Source organism: Mobula hypostoma, chromosome 16 (genome assembly GCF_963921235.1).
Source record: "Mobula hypostoma chromosome 16, sMobHyp1.1, whole genome shotgun sequence".
Classification (NCBI taxonomy): domain Eukaryota; kingdom Metazoa; phylum Chordata; class Chondrichthyes; order Myliobatiformes; family Myliobatidae; genus Mobula; species Mobula hypostoma.
The window spans coordinates 15,841,179-15,854,927 of record NC_086112.1 but is presented as its reverse complement, the minus strand read 5'-3'; the positions used below and the strand labels follow the sequence as shown (position 1 = coordinate 15,854,927).

Sequence of the window (13,749 nt, the reverse complement as noted above, 5' to 3'; positions counted from 1 at the left end):
CTGAACCTGGTGGTGAGAGTCCTGAGGCTCCTGTACCCTTTTCCTGATGGCAGCAATGAGAAGAGAACATGACCTGGGTGGTGGGGGTCGCTGATGATGAATACTGCTTTTCTGCGACAGCGCTACCTGTAGATGTACTCAATGATTGCAAGGGTTTCACCTGTGATGGACGGGCCGTATACACTAGTTTTAGTCAGATTTTCTGTTCAAGGGCATTGGTGTTTCCATACCAGGCTATGATGAAACCAGTCAATATACTCTTCTTAGAAGTTTGTCAAAGTTTTAAAAGTTGTGTTGAATCTTCTGATGACGTAGAGGTGCCGGCTGTGCTTTCTTCGTAATTGCATTGATGCGCTGGAGCCTGGACAGATCCTCTGAAATGATAACACAGGAATTTAAAATCGTTGATCCTCAGCGCCACTGATCCCTGATGGGGACCAGCTCATGGACTTCTGGCTTCCTTTTCCTGCAGTTAATAGTCAGCTCCTTGGTCTTGTTGATATTGAGTGAAAGATTGTTGGTGTGGCACCGCTAAGCCAGGTTTCAATCTCCCTACTACACGCAGATTCTTGATCATCTTTGATTCAGTCTGCAAAGTTGAATCTGGCAATGGAACTATGCTTACCCACACAGTCCTACGTATGAAGCGGGTAGAGCAGAGGGCTAAGTACACCTGTGATGATGGAGTTTGTGATGGGGATGTTGCCAGTCTGAACTGACTGGGGTCTGCAAATGAGAAAATCAGGGAGCCAATTGCACAAGGACATATTGAGGCAGAGGTCTAGGGGTTTATTGATTAGTTTTGAGGGGATGATGTTATTGAAAGCCATGCTGTAGTCAATAAAGAGCTTCCTGATGTGTACACCTTTGTTGTCCTGATGTTCCAGGGTTGAGTGAAGAGCCAATGAAATGGCTTCAGTTGTGCCAGAAGGCAAAATACAGTGGATCCAAGTCATTTCTCAGGCAGGAGTTGAAATATTACATCACCAACCCTTCGAAACACTTCATCACACTCTGTTAGCTTAAAGCTTCACAGTGACAGCAATCAGGGGTTCAAGTCCCATCACTTAAGCAGTTTGTATATTCTCCTTGTAATCTTTCTTATCGGTTTCCTCTGGGTGCTCTGGTTTTCGTCCACATTCCAAAAACGTATGGGTCAGTAAGTTGTGTGCATACCATTCTGGCGTCGGAATCACGGTGATACATCCTTGGACTGTGTTGTTCGTTAACACACATTTCACTCTATGAAGTTTCAATATTTTCATGTACACGTACAAATAAAGCTAATCTTTATCTCCTTATCATTAATGTTTAAATGCTGGCTGATTTACGATCCCCCTCAGTCCCATTATCCTTCTACTTTCTCCCCGTAAAGTTTGGCCCCGTTGCTGATCAAGAACGTATCAACCTCCACCATCTCCTCCTCATTTCTGAAAAGTACAGCACAGGAGCAGGAACTGAAAAAGTTAAATCTACAGTTGATAAGGACCTACATAATGATTACACTTACAATGTTAAGGCTCAGTATAAAATAAGAAGAATTGAAAAGAAGGAGTAAATGGGGAAGATGGAAAATCTTTTAAATATTCTGGTCATATTTCCTTTTAGTTTATTTCTTATTTAGATATAGCACCCCAGAATAGACCCTTCTGGCCTTTTGAGCTGTACTGCCCAGAAATGCTCAATTTAACCTCACGCTAATCACGGGACAACATACACCGACCAATTAACCTACCAACTGGTCGTCTTTAGACTGTGGGAGGAAACTCACTCGGTCACAGGGAGAATGTACAAACTCCTTACTGACAATGAGAATTGAACCCAGATCACTGGTACTGTAAAGCGGTGTGCTAACAACGACGCTACTGTATTAAATTCACGATAAGCACATTTTCATATTATATTAGTTTCTAAATCAGCTGAGATGGTGACACTCACTCCCAATTGAGACACAGCTCACCTGCCCAGTCCTTACAGTTTAGACACAGGCTTCTTGTGTCTACGACTGCTGGTGCTTCCTTCTCAGTTCTGATCACCTGTTCACTGGGCACTGGCCCCCACAGAGACAGAGGATCAGACGGGAAGAATTCCCCTGGTGATGACAGACTGGAACCTCTAAAATATAAATGTGGACCTCATCTTGGCATTTAAGCAGAATAAAGTAATTAAATGTGAATCACTGTGAGCAGTGATCTGCCTACATGGATGGGAAATTCCACAAACATAACTGACAAATTAAAGTTTGATTATTAAATATACTGATTGTAGTCTTCATGGAGTAAGCACCTCATTGGCAATCTGAGTCTCTTGTACAGGGATCTCCACATGCAAAGATATTCAATTTGACTGAATTGTTTTCACCTGGAAGTACATTTACAATTTATGTAGTTTTTTTAAAGTTATGAATTTATTAAGTACCTTGCTATTGGAATTAAAATCAAACATTTCCTCTGTAATATGTTCAAGAGTTTCAACTGGAGTGGAGAGTGGGTGGGCTGAATTCATTGGGTCTTCCTCCATTGCCCTGAAGCGAAAGTATAAATCAGTTTTGTCCTATGGATAAAGCAGAGAAACAAAGACTGTTTATTGTTACACTGTATGTTACAAGTAGTACCACATGGACAGAAATTTCTATCTGGAAAATAGATCATAGCTTATCTATTTAATTTCAAATGGAATCAGTCTCTTTAGATCATCAGAGATAGGAAAAGAATTTGGCCATCAGGCCCATCAAGTTACCTCTGCCATGTCAATGGCTGATTGATTATTCCTCTCTGCCTCATTCTTCTGCCTTCTCCCAGTGAACCTATCAACCTCAGTTTTAAATATTCCCAATGACTTGTCCTCCACATCTGCCTCTGGCAATGAATTCCACAGATTCACCATCCTTTAGCACACACTCTGGTATGACAGTTTAACAAACTGTCCAAGTTAGTGACAACGAGGAACTTACAGGCTGAGTGCAGGTCGGTGGGACTAGGATAGGGTAAGAGTTCGGCACGGACTAGAAGGGCCGAGACGGCCTGTTTCCGTGCTGTAATTGTTATATGGTTACAAGTGTTTATAGCTGTGTGTTCAAATGTATTTAAATAGCCATACTTGTTTAGTGATCACTTTGTCTTAATGAAGTGAACTTCAAATATTGACAACATTGAAACATCTATTACCAAGTGTCTTGTTGTTGATATAAAAACTAGGAGGGAAATTCTATAACACCCCCTTCCCTTCTCCTGCCCCCCCTCCTAAGACGGCGGCAGCTAAATGCATCACACTTCCAGGAATGGCAGGTGTGCAATAGTCCTACCCCCCCATCCATATATTATTAATTTTGGACTGCACTCCTGAGGTTTTAGAGTTTATTTTATGTATATATTCTTTGTCATGCTGCAAAATGTTGAGCTGCTAAACTGTGTTTCATTGCTCCACAACAATGACAATAAAGATAAAGATATATTTCTATTTTTTGCCCTTGTAACTTTAATTCAGGTCACAGCTTGATCCATACAGGGATCAGTTAGAGTAAAGACGACAGTTCCATTCTCCTTTAATAATAAACTGCTCTCATGATGGATAAACTAGATGATGGGAAAAAAATAAAATTTAACTTACTAGTTGGAGTTCAGGGAATACTGTTTCCAGTGAAAAGTCTTCCATGAAAGTAGCAAATCCTTCATTTAACCAAAGGTCGCTCCACCATTCCATGGTCACTAGGTTACCAAACCACTGAGGAGAACAAAATTATTCAGGAAATACAGCAATCTTATATCAAAGCTCAAAGTAAATTTATTAACAAAGTACATATTTGTCACCCCGAGAATCATTTTACACTGTATTCCATTAACTCTAATGGAAAAATATACAACAAAATACCAGAATCAGATTTAATATCACCAATATATATTGTGAAATTTGTTAAAATGTATGCCAAAAGGGCAATGTTACAATAGTTAATTATTAATTCTTCTAAATGCCTGTTTTGGTTGCCAACCCTTGACTCTCTCAGTCATTGCAGCTCCACAAAAGGTGCAAAACTCCTCCCATCAAAAGTAGCTGCTCTTGTGGAATTCTTCCCATTGCCCACACTACTAAAGGGGTTTTCAGGTATGGTGACTTTCTACCACCACTTAATTGTGCAAGCTGCTGAACTTGTGCTTCCCCTGTACAGTGCCCATAAAGGCAATGCCCCTAATCACAAGCTTGACTCAGCAGACTTGACCAGAACATTTAATGACATCGAACAAATTCTTTCCAACATGACCCTAGTGGCACACCCACTCCCAATGCTCCCTTAGCCATTACTACTGGCGTTTCAGGCTTTACTTTGGGTGCTGTGCACGAACAGTTAGTTGGAGGCGTGAGGCAGCCACTTGCCTTCTTCAACCAGTAGCTCCATCCCCCTGAAAGGAAGTACAGCACGTTTGACTGCGAGCTTCTCAGTCTCTATTTGGTTGTCCACCATTTTTGTTTTCTTCTAGAGGGTTGCCATTTCACAGCATTCGTTAATCACAAACCCCTCATGCACACGATGGCCAAAATACTTTCTGCACAGTAGCTTTGCCACCTAGCTTAATATCAGAGTTCACAATTGACATACCACACATTAAGGGGAAAAATAATGCCGTGGGTAATTGCCTCTCACAGTCAGTCGTTGAGGACATACACATAGGGGTTGACTATGCTGGCATGGCAGCTCACCAAACTAGTGATCCAGACAGAGGTCTAGGCTTATCGAACAGCAGTCACAGGCCAAATAAATTAGGGGAAGCTGGGGTATCTCTCCTGTGTAATGACTCAACCGGTCGCCCTTACCCCATACTGCCCACAAACTGGAGGCGGACTGTTTTTAACCCCATGCATGGCCTCTTGCATCCGGGCTGGAACGCTTCAAAGAAACTGGCTGCACTAAAGTCTATGTGGCCTTCAAAAGGACGTGCGTGATTGAACTGCAGCCTGTGTGGATTGCCAACGGGCAAAAATTAACTGTTACATTCCGGCCCCACTAGAACATTTTGAGGTTCCTGAGCGGTGATTTGACCATGTCAATGTGGACTTGGCTGGTCCTCTTCCCCCAGCCCCTGCAGTTTCACACACCTCCTTAACATGGTGGACCGTACTACCAAACGGCCAGGGGTCATCCTGATGGAATGAAGGGATAGATAAATAGGGGGAAGAACAGAGGACAATGATTAACTTATAATCAATCACCTTGTAAGTGCCTTAACTTACTGCTTTGGACAAGTTTGGACAAGTCAGAAAGAATCTTTACCCAGCAACCGGTGACATACTAGTCATTGTTCTCTGAAGATAGGCAAAGGCTCAAATAAGGAACTACCTGATCTTGCAGAAGCAGCTCAAGGTATAGCTAAATATGGGAGGGATAAGGTAATGGCTAGAATGTTCTGGAGAAAAGGGGAAGGGTCCGAATGAGGAACTGATGGGCTAGCTTTGGCTTAAAATAATTATATTAATTATTATTTATATTAACTAACTGACCAATTGTATCTTAGCATGTGATTGAAATGATTCTAATATTGTCTAAACTTGTAATTGTAAGATTTCCGACTACCTGATCAATGTTATAAATTGTGGAAAATTGTGTAATTTGGGGGCAGTTTCTGGACTGGCTCTTTTGGGAGATCAGTCTGTAACTTCCCCCATAGCATGCTATGAGTAGAGAATAAAGGTTTGAAAAGAATTACGTCTGTCAGTGTATTTGTGGTACAATTGCTCTTGCATCGGGTCCGATCGAGTACGACACTTTGGCGAGCCAAAGGCAAGAGTCCAAAAACGAGGGTCTCGTCAGACGGTGTCAGTGGTCGACTCGGTGGTGGTGACCTGAGACAGGTGGGCCCACAAGGTAAGATTTACCTTGACCTCTCTCATTAATTGCCTACCTTGACGATCCCCTCGTCTGGCGGGTAGTCCTCTGACGGACCCCTTTCGAAACCTGAGTTGAGGATTGCCCGAGTACCACAGTTTAAAAAAGGGGTTAGAAGTCCCCGACGAGGTATAAAGTAAGGTAAGGGGTTGCAGTCCCCGACGAATTATTGTGAGTATTAAAGCCTGCTGGTGCTAAACAAATTGGGCAGCCGATCATTGGTAGTGATCTATTACATTTTTCTTTGAGTGTGTTACAGCAAATTGGTCAGCGGATTAGTGGCAGTAACCTATTACATTTTGGAGCTGGTAACCATTCTAACTGGCGTGGGGGGGGGGGGCCGGGGCATGTAGCGCTGTAAGTTAACCAGCACAGGGCAGAGCAGACGTTTGGCCAAACACAGGGGAAGAGGCTCTCCTCTGCAATCTATCCGGATGCTGTAAAAACGTTTTGGAGTATACTTGTGACAATTCGCCAGTCTCAGCACCCAGCCTTAGGCCGGTTGTTAAGAGGGGAAATCCCCCACGCGAAGGTCAGGACACTGAAGTGGGTGCAGAGAGACACGGCACAAGATTAACGGGGAGTAGGGGTTATAGATTATAAAGTGGTAAAGCCGCACTCTGGAGTATCAGCACCCAGCCTTAGGCCGGTTGTTAAGAGGGGAAATCCCCCACGCGAAGGTCAGGACTCTGAAGTGGGAGTGAGAAAAGGAGGCGGCTGACCCACCCGATTAGGAAGCATGGGACAAACATTAGATAAGTCTGTAAATAATACGCCATTGTTTAAACTTTGTAAAGATGACCCAGAGAGAGAGAATGATTACCGAAGGTTATCAGCATGCCTAAATAAGAAGCTGGGGAGTGAAATTTGGCCTTTGGGTGGGACCTGGGACTTAGATAAGTGTCTAAAGGCAGAAGAAGCAATTTGGAAGCGTAATACCAGTCAAAAATGGAAGGTTTTAATGTCCAATTGGAGAAAAACGGCCGAAGAATTAAATAACAGATCTAAGCAAAGTAGTTGAGAGCATAACGCACGTCGCACAGGGATTAGTGTATGTGACAGTGAAGGAAATTCGAAACTGTGGGAGGTATTAAAAGGACTGTGTGAGGATCACAATAAGAATAAGGAAAAACAGGATAGGGAAAAAAAGAGATAGGTTGGCTAAGGATAGACGGAAGAATGATGATGAAGCCGGCAAAAATAAAACTGAGGTACCTCTTGACCTGTCTGGACTGCCTATGCTCTTTAATGATAATGAGACTGAAGAGGAGGTATGGCATATCCCCGTTAAACCTCCTACAGGCCATGCTCCTCCCTGAAAAATTAGCCATTATTAAATGTTTGGCTCATCTAAAAGATGAATCTGCAGTGACTAAAGGAAATAACAGCCGATTTGGCTGCCAAGCAGGCTGTGCAAGAGGCGACCGCCATAGTCTTAACTGCAGAACGATTGGCCTTCACCCTGACTAAAACACCACGAGCACCGGGCACTCCAGACAAGGCTACAGTTCAAAAACTCCAGGGGGACGCCCCTGATTCAGAAAAACAACTTTGGAAGACACACGGATGTGCGCATTCAGTGTCAACAGGCCTCTGGCCTACTCCAGTTGGCCAATTTTGTATTCCTAATTCATTGCTACCTATGTTGCTCGATTGTATGCATACGGATACCCATCTTGGTAAGGGGGGAATGAGTGATATTTTACTCCGCACATGGTGGCACCCCAGGCTGGAGGAGGCTGCTGTGGCGAAAATAAAAACCTGTTTGATTTACCAAAAGATAAACGCAGCAAAGGGAGTAAAGTGTGCCCCAGGGAAAACCTCCCTTGCCAAGTGGCCCTTTTGAATGTATTCAGCTTGATTTTATCGAACTACCGCGCGTAGAATGCTGTAAGTATTGTTTAGTAATTGTAGATGTGTTCAGTAAATGGATTGAAGCCTTTCCGACCACCAATAATAAAGCTTCTACGGTGGTAAGGTTGTTGCTTACAGAAATTATACCAAGATTCGGAGTACCCAGACAAATAAGTTCGGATAATGGTCCTCACTTTGTAGGAAATATAAATACAGAGCTATGTGAGGTGCTGCGCATGGAACCACAGTTTCATTGCGCTTACCACCCGAAGCCTGCAGGAATAGTGGAACGGGCCAACAGCACCCTGAAAAACAAGCAGTCTAAGTTAATGTCCGAAACCGGACTGAGTTGGCTGAAGGTCCTCCCGCTGGCCTTATACCATATGAGAATTACCCCACATTCCACTACAGGGGTATCTGCAGCTGAAATTGTTTATGGGCGCCCTGGAAGGACCCCATGGGACGCTGACATGCAGCCTCCCACCCAAATTGATCTAAATGTTATGGGGGACAAATTGCAGAATTACTTTCGCCAACTAACATCCCCTCTTAAGTTCCTTCACTCCCAGGTGCAGACCTGGAGACCTGGAAAAGGAGTGGCCAGAATTGAAAATTGGAGATTCGGTACTGATCAGGGATTGGGAGCGTCCCAAGCTTGGATCCCGGTGGAAAGGGCCATTCCAGATACTCCTGCAACCACCAACAGCCGTTAAGGTTCAAGGGCACAGCCGCTGGATCCACCTGAGTGACTGCAAACGATGGGCTCCGCAGGTGGACTAAAGACTATTACTGGACTTTTCACTATCACAACTACCTCTGCGGTATTAAGTCTGGAGGACAACCTATTTTATAAGACTCATATGCATCTGCATGGTAACCGTACTGCATGTTATCCTTTGGTAAAATCTGTAGAAGTATTGCTTGTTGCTAACCCATCAGGGCTAAATTGGGCGGAACATGACTTAATAGTGGAGGATAGATCGGGGCAGAATGTAAGGGGATAAAGAGGACAGCTTAAAAGGGGGGCTATGGGAAAGTGCCTCAAGAGAGTGGGTGGTGAGACCACTGGCGAGGGCATCGGGGATTATCCCTTCTGTTTTGCAGGGGAGGGAGAGGGATGCGTCTTTGCCAGGGTACCCCGGGAGATACCTTGCCTGAAGAAACATTGCCTGGACCGCCAATGTAGGATAAGCCAGGGAATATTCTCTTGCGAATGTATCACGAACTATGTGTGCCCCTCTCTCAATGTGTGTGGATATTGCAATGAGACTCATGTGTCAGCAGGTTCAGAGACTTTTGAATGCTCCTCCCTATATCTACAGAAGCACTTGTGGCATGACAAAATAGTGAGTTACAAAAAGACTTGCTACAGGGCCAAGAGAGGATATGTGTTGTTGTTTAATGGCACCTTTACTACAGTTACCACCACCCTGCCTAACCTCTTTGCAGTAGGAACGATTGGACCACTTTCTGTTCCCTGCCCCCAGGCTGCCCACGTTCAACGGCGACTGACAGCTCGAGCCGTGAGTAAAGAAATCTGCGCTGACTGGAGGAGTCCTGTTACTCTGGGCTCTTCTGTGGGCTATGGGTTCCTGAGTGCTCTCTCTCTAGGGAGTATGGCAGGAACCGTGGCCACGATGAACCGCAACCACATCATTTGTGGGCTGGCAGCATTGGGGAACAGTACGATGGAAGGTCTGGAGGCTGTTAACAGAGAATTGGTGGAGTTGTGACTTCACGCACAGCAGACCAGGTATTCTGTGGATTATCAGTTGGCCCAACAGGGAGGGGTGTGCGCAATAGTCGGAGACAAATGTCACTGACGAATCATACAACGTGACCCATGCCATTCAGTTTATTAAGAAACAATTGGATGATTTCAGGCAAGGTTCAGGGAAGGGGGATGGCTGGTTAGGATGGTTGCAGGGAGGACCATGGGGGTCTTATTTACTGCATGGGCTGATTATTCTCATTGTTATAATTATTGCTTGCTGTGTGATAATGACCTGCCTGAATGGTGGCTGCCGACTTTGCACGGAGAGACTGATGATGCTTTGCTCAGTCCTTGTTTAATTGTTTATCATAAAGTGATTAAAAGGGGGGAATGATGGAATGAAGGGATAGGTAAATAGGGGGAAAAACAGAGGACAATGATTAACTTATAATCAATCACCTGGTAAGCGCCTTAGCTTACTGCTTTGAACAAGTTTGGACAAGTCAGAAAGAAGCTTTACCCAGTAACCGGTGACGTGCTAGTCATTGTTCTCTAAAGATAGGGAAAGGCTCAAATAAGGAACTACCTGATCTTGCAGAAGCAGCTCAAGGTATAGCTAAATATGGGAGGGATGAGGTAATGGCTAGAATGTTCTGGAGAAAAGGGGAAGGGTCCGAATGAGGAACTGATGGGCTAGCTTTGGCTTAAAATAATTATAATAATTATAACTAACTGACCAATGATTAACTGACCAATTGTATCTTAGCGTGTGATTGAAATGATTCTAATATTGTCTAAACTTGTAATCGTAATATTTCCTACTACCTGATCAATGTTATAAATTGTGGAGAATTGTGTAATTCGGGGGCAGTTTCTGGACTGGCTCTTTTGGGAGATCAGTCTGTAACTTCCCCCATAGCATGCTATGAGTAGAGAATAAAGGTTTGAAAAGAATTACATGTGTCAGTGTATTTGTGGTACAATTGCTATTGCATTGGGTCCGATCGAGTACGACAATCCCTCTAGGACGACAATGGCCACAGACGGTGGCTTAGGCGTTCATCAGCACCTGGGTTGATCGGTTTGTTACTCCATCTGATATTTCCTTCAACTGTGGTCCCCAATCCATATCAGACTCATACGCCCAGAACCTTGGCGACAGGAAACACCACACCACAGTGTATTGCCTGCAGTTCACTGGCCCCTGTGAATGGTTTCAACGCTCTTTACAGGCTATTCTGAGGGCTTCCCTGACGGATGAATGTTGACAGATGAGTACTGGATTTCAAGAGAGAGAATTTGTAGAATGTCTAAGGGATGGCTTTTTAGAACAGCTTGCTGTTGAGCCCACTAGGGGATCGGCTGTGCTGGATTGGGTGTTGTGCACTGATCTGGAGTTGATAAGAGAGCTTAAGGTTAAGGAACCCTTAGGGAACAGTGATCGATATGACTCAATATGATCGAGTTCACAATGAAATTTGAGAGGGAAAAAACAAAATCCAATGTGTCAATATTTCAGTGGAATAAAGGAAATTGCAATGGCACGAGAGGGGAACTGGCAGAAGTTGACTGGAAAGAGCCATTTGCAGAAAGGACAGCAGAGCAGCAATGGCTGGAGTTTCTGTGAAAAATGAGGGAAGATATATTCTAAATAAGAAGAAATTTTCAAAGGGAAGAAGAACACTACCGTGGTTGACAAGTGAAGTCAGAGCCAAAGTAAAAGCAAAGGAGAGGGCATACAAGGAAGCCAGAGCTAGTGGGAAGATAGAGGATTGGGAAGCTTTTAAAAACTTGCAGAAGAAACTAAGAAGGTCATTAGGAAGGAAAAGATGAACTATGAAAAGAAGCTGGCGACTAATATCAAAGCAGATACTAAAATGGGTGAAGCATAGGCACAATGATGGCACCTAACAATGCCTCCTTTGCTTGCATCTTCAGAAACAGCTCTATTTCCACCTTTGATATCTTTATTTTTTCCTTTCAGGGTTCTTTTGAAGACCCTGACCTGGAGTTACATGCAGGCTTCAGTTCTTTGCGGGAATGGGACCCGTTCTCGGGGTTCCACGACTGGCCGCTATTCGACATGCCAAGGGTTTGGCCTGAGAATCTCAATTGTGTTCAGAAGCCTAAGATCTCGGGGTTCTGGAGACGGGCGGATCGAGGGTCAGTGTCACGGCCAGAGACTCGTGTGTCATTGGGGAGGCCAGAAAATTTTCTGCTGTGGGCCCAAAGACTCGAGGTTTTTGCAATCTTTGGACACAGAGCTCGGAAAAAGTGATGAAACGGACTTTTAAGGTTGTACATCAGCGGGTTGTTGTTTTGTCTCCCGCTCACTGTGAAAATGGGGGACACCTCCTCCTCCCTTGCCAGAGAGAGAGACCCTGAGGGTTGTTGAATTTGGATGAAATGTGAAGCTTTTGGGGTAACTGCAAGGTCTGTGTCTTTGCTATCGCTTAGCGCACGCTTAGGCTCTGTGATTGTACCAATGTGTATTTAATTTTGCTGGTGGGGGAGGGGGGATCGTTGCTCGCTGCTGCTTACCCGCGGGAGGGGGAGCTGGGGGGGACTTTGGGGTTCTCACGTTTAACTGTTGTTCATCCTTTGGGGCACTTCTCTGCTTTCGTGGATGTTTTGCGAAGAAAAAGCGTTTCAGGATATATATTGTATACATTTTTCTGACATTAAACTTGACCTTTGAACCTTTGAAAAGCTTTTTTAAGTATATTAAGGGTAAAAGAGAGCCGAGAGTAGATATAGGACCAATACAAAATGATGCTGGAGATATTGTAATGAGAGATGCAGAGATGGCAGAGGAAATGAATGCGTATTTTGCATTAGTCTTCATAGTGGAAGATGTCTGCAGTACACCAGACATTCAAGAGTGTCAGGGAAGTGAAGTTTGTGCAGTGAAAATTACGACTGAGAAGGTGCTCAGGAAGCTTAATGGTCTGAGGGTGGATAAATCTCCTGGACCTGATGGAATATGAAGGAAGTAGCTATAGAGATTGCAGAGGCATTAACAATGATCTTTCAAGAATCGATAGATTCTGGCACTGTACTGGATGACTGGAAAATTGCAAGTGTTACTATAAGACCATAAGATATAGGAGCAGAAGTAGGCCATTCGGCCCATTGAATCTGCTCCACCATTCAATCATAGGCTGATCCAATTCTTCCAGTCATCCCCACTTCGCTGCTTTCACCCCATACCCTTTGATGCCCTGGCTAATCAAGAACCTATCTATCTTTGCCTTAAATACACCCAATGACTTGGCCTCTACAGCCACTTGTGGCAACAAATTCCACAGATGTACCACCCTCTGACAAAAGTAATTTCTCTGCATCTCAGTTCTATAAGGGTATCCTTCAATCCTGAAGTCGTGCCCGCTTGTCCTAGAATCCCCTACCATGGGAAATAACTTTGACGTATCTAATCTGTTCAGGCATTTTAACATTCAGAATGTTTCTATGAGATTCCCCCCCTCAATCTCCTGAACTCCAGGGAATACAGCCCAAGAGCTGCCAGATGTTCCTTATACGGTAGCCCTTTCATTCCTCTCCGAACCCTCTCCAATATCTAAAATTTAAGAATGGTGGGAGGCAACAGAAAGGAAACTATAGTCCTGTTGTCCTGACATGAGTGGTTGGGAAGTTGTTGGAATCGATTATTAGGGATTTGATTACGGAGTACCTGGAGGCACAAGACAAGACAGGCCAAAGCCAGCATGGTTTCCTGAAAGGAAAATCCTGCCTGACAAACCTACTGCAATTCCTTGAGGAAATTACAAGCAGGGTAGACAAAGGAGATGCAGTAGACGCGGTGTACTTGGATTTTCAGAAGACCTTTGACAAGGTGCTGCACATGAGGCTGCTGAGCAAGATACAGGGAAGTTACTAGTGTGGGTAGAACATTGAGTGGTCAGCAGAAAACAGAGAGTGAGAATATAGGGATCCTATTCTGGCTGGTTGCCAGATACCAGTGGATTTCCAAAGGGGTCGGTGTTGGGACCGCTGCTTTTTACGATGTATGTCAATGACTTGGACCATGGTATTAATGGATTTGTGGCTCAATTTGCCAATGATACAGAGATAGGTGGAGGAGTGGGTAGTGTTGAGGAAACAGAGAGCCTGCAGAGAGACTTAGATAGTCTAGGGGAATGGGCAAAGAAACGGCAAATGAAATTCAATGTTGGAAAGTGTATGGTCATGCATTTTGGTGGAAGAAATAAACGAACACACTATTATTTGGATAGGGAGAGAATTCAAAATGCAGAGGTGGAAAGCGACTTGGGAGCCCTTATGC

At 44.2% G+C, this 13,749-nt stretch overlaps 1 pseudogene; it reads right to left on the bottom strand.

Annotated features, from left to right (window-relative positions):
* The window catches only part of LOC134357254 (leucyl-cystinyl aminopeptidase-like), a 164,405-nt pseudogene that overhangs the window by 50,983 nt on the left and 99,673 nt on the right, over nt 1-13,749 (bottom strand).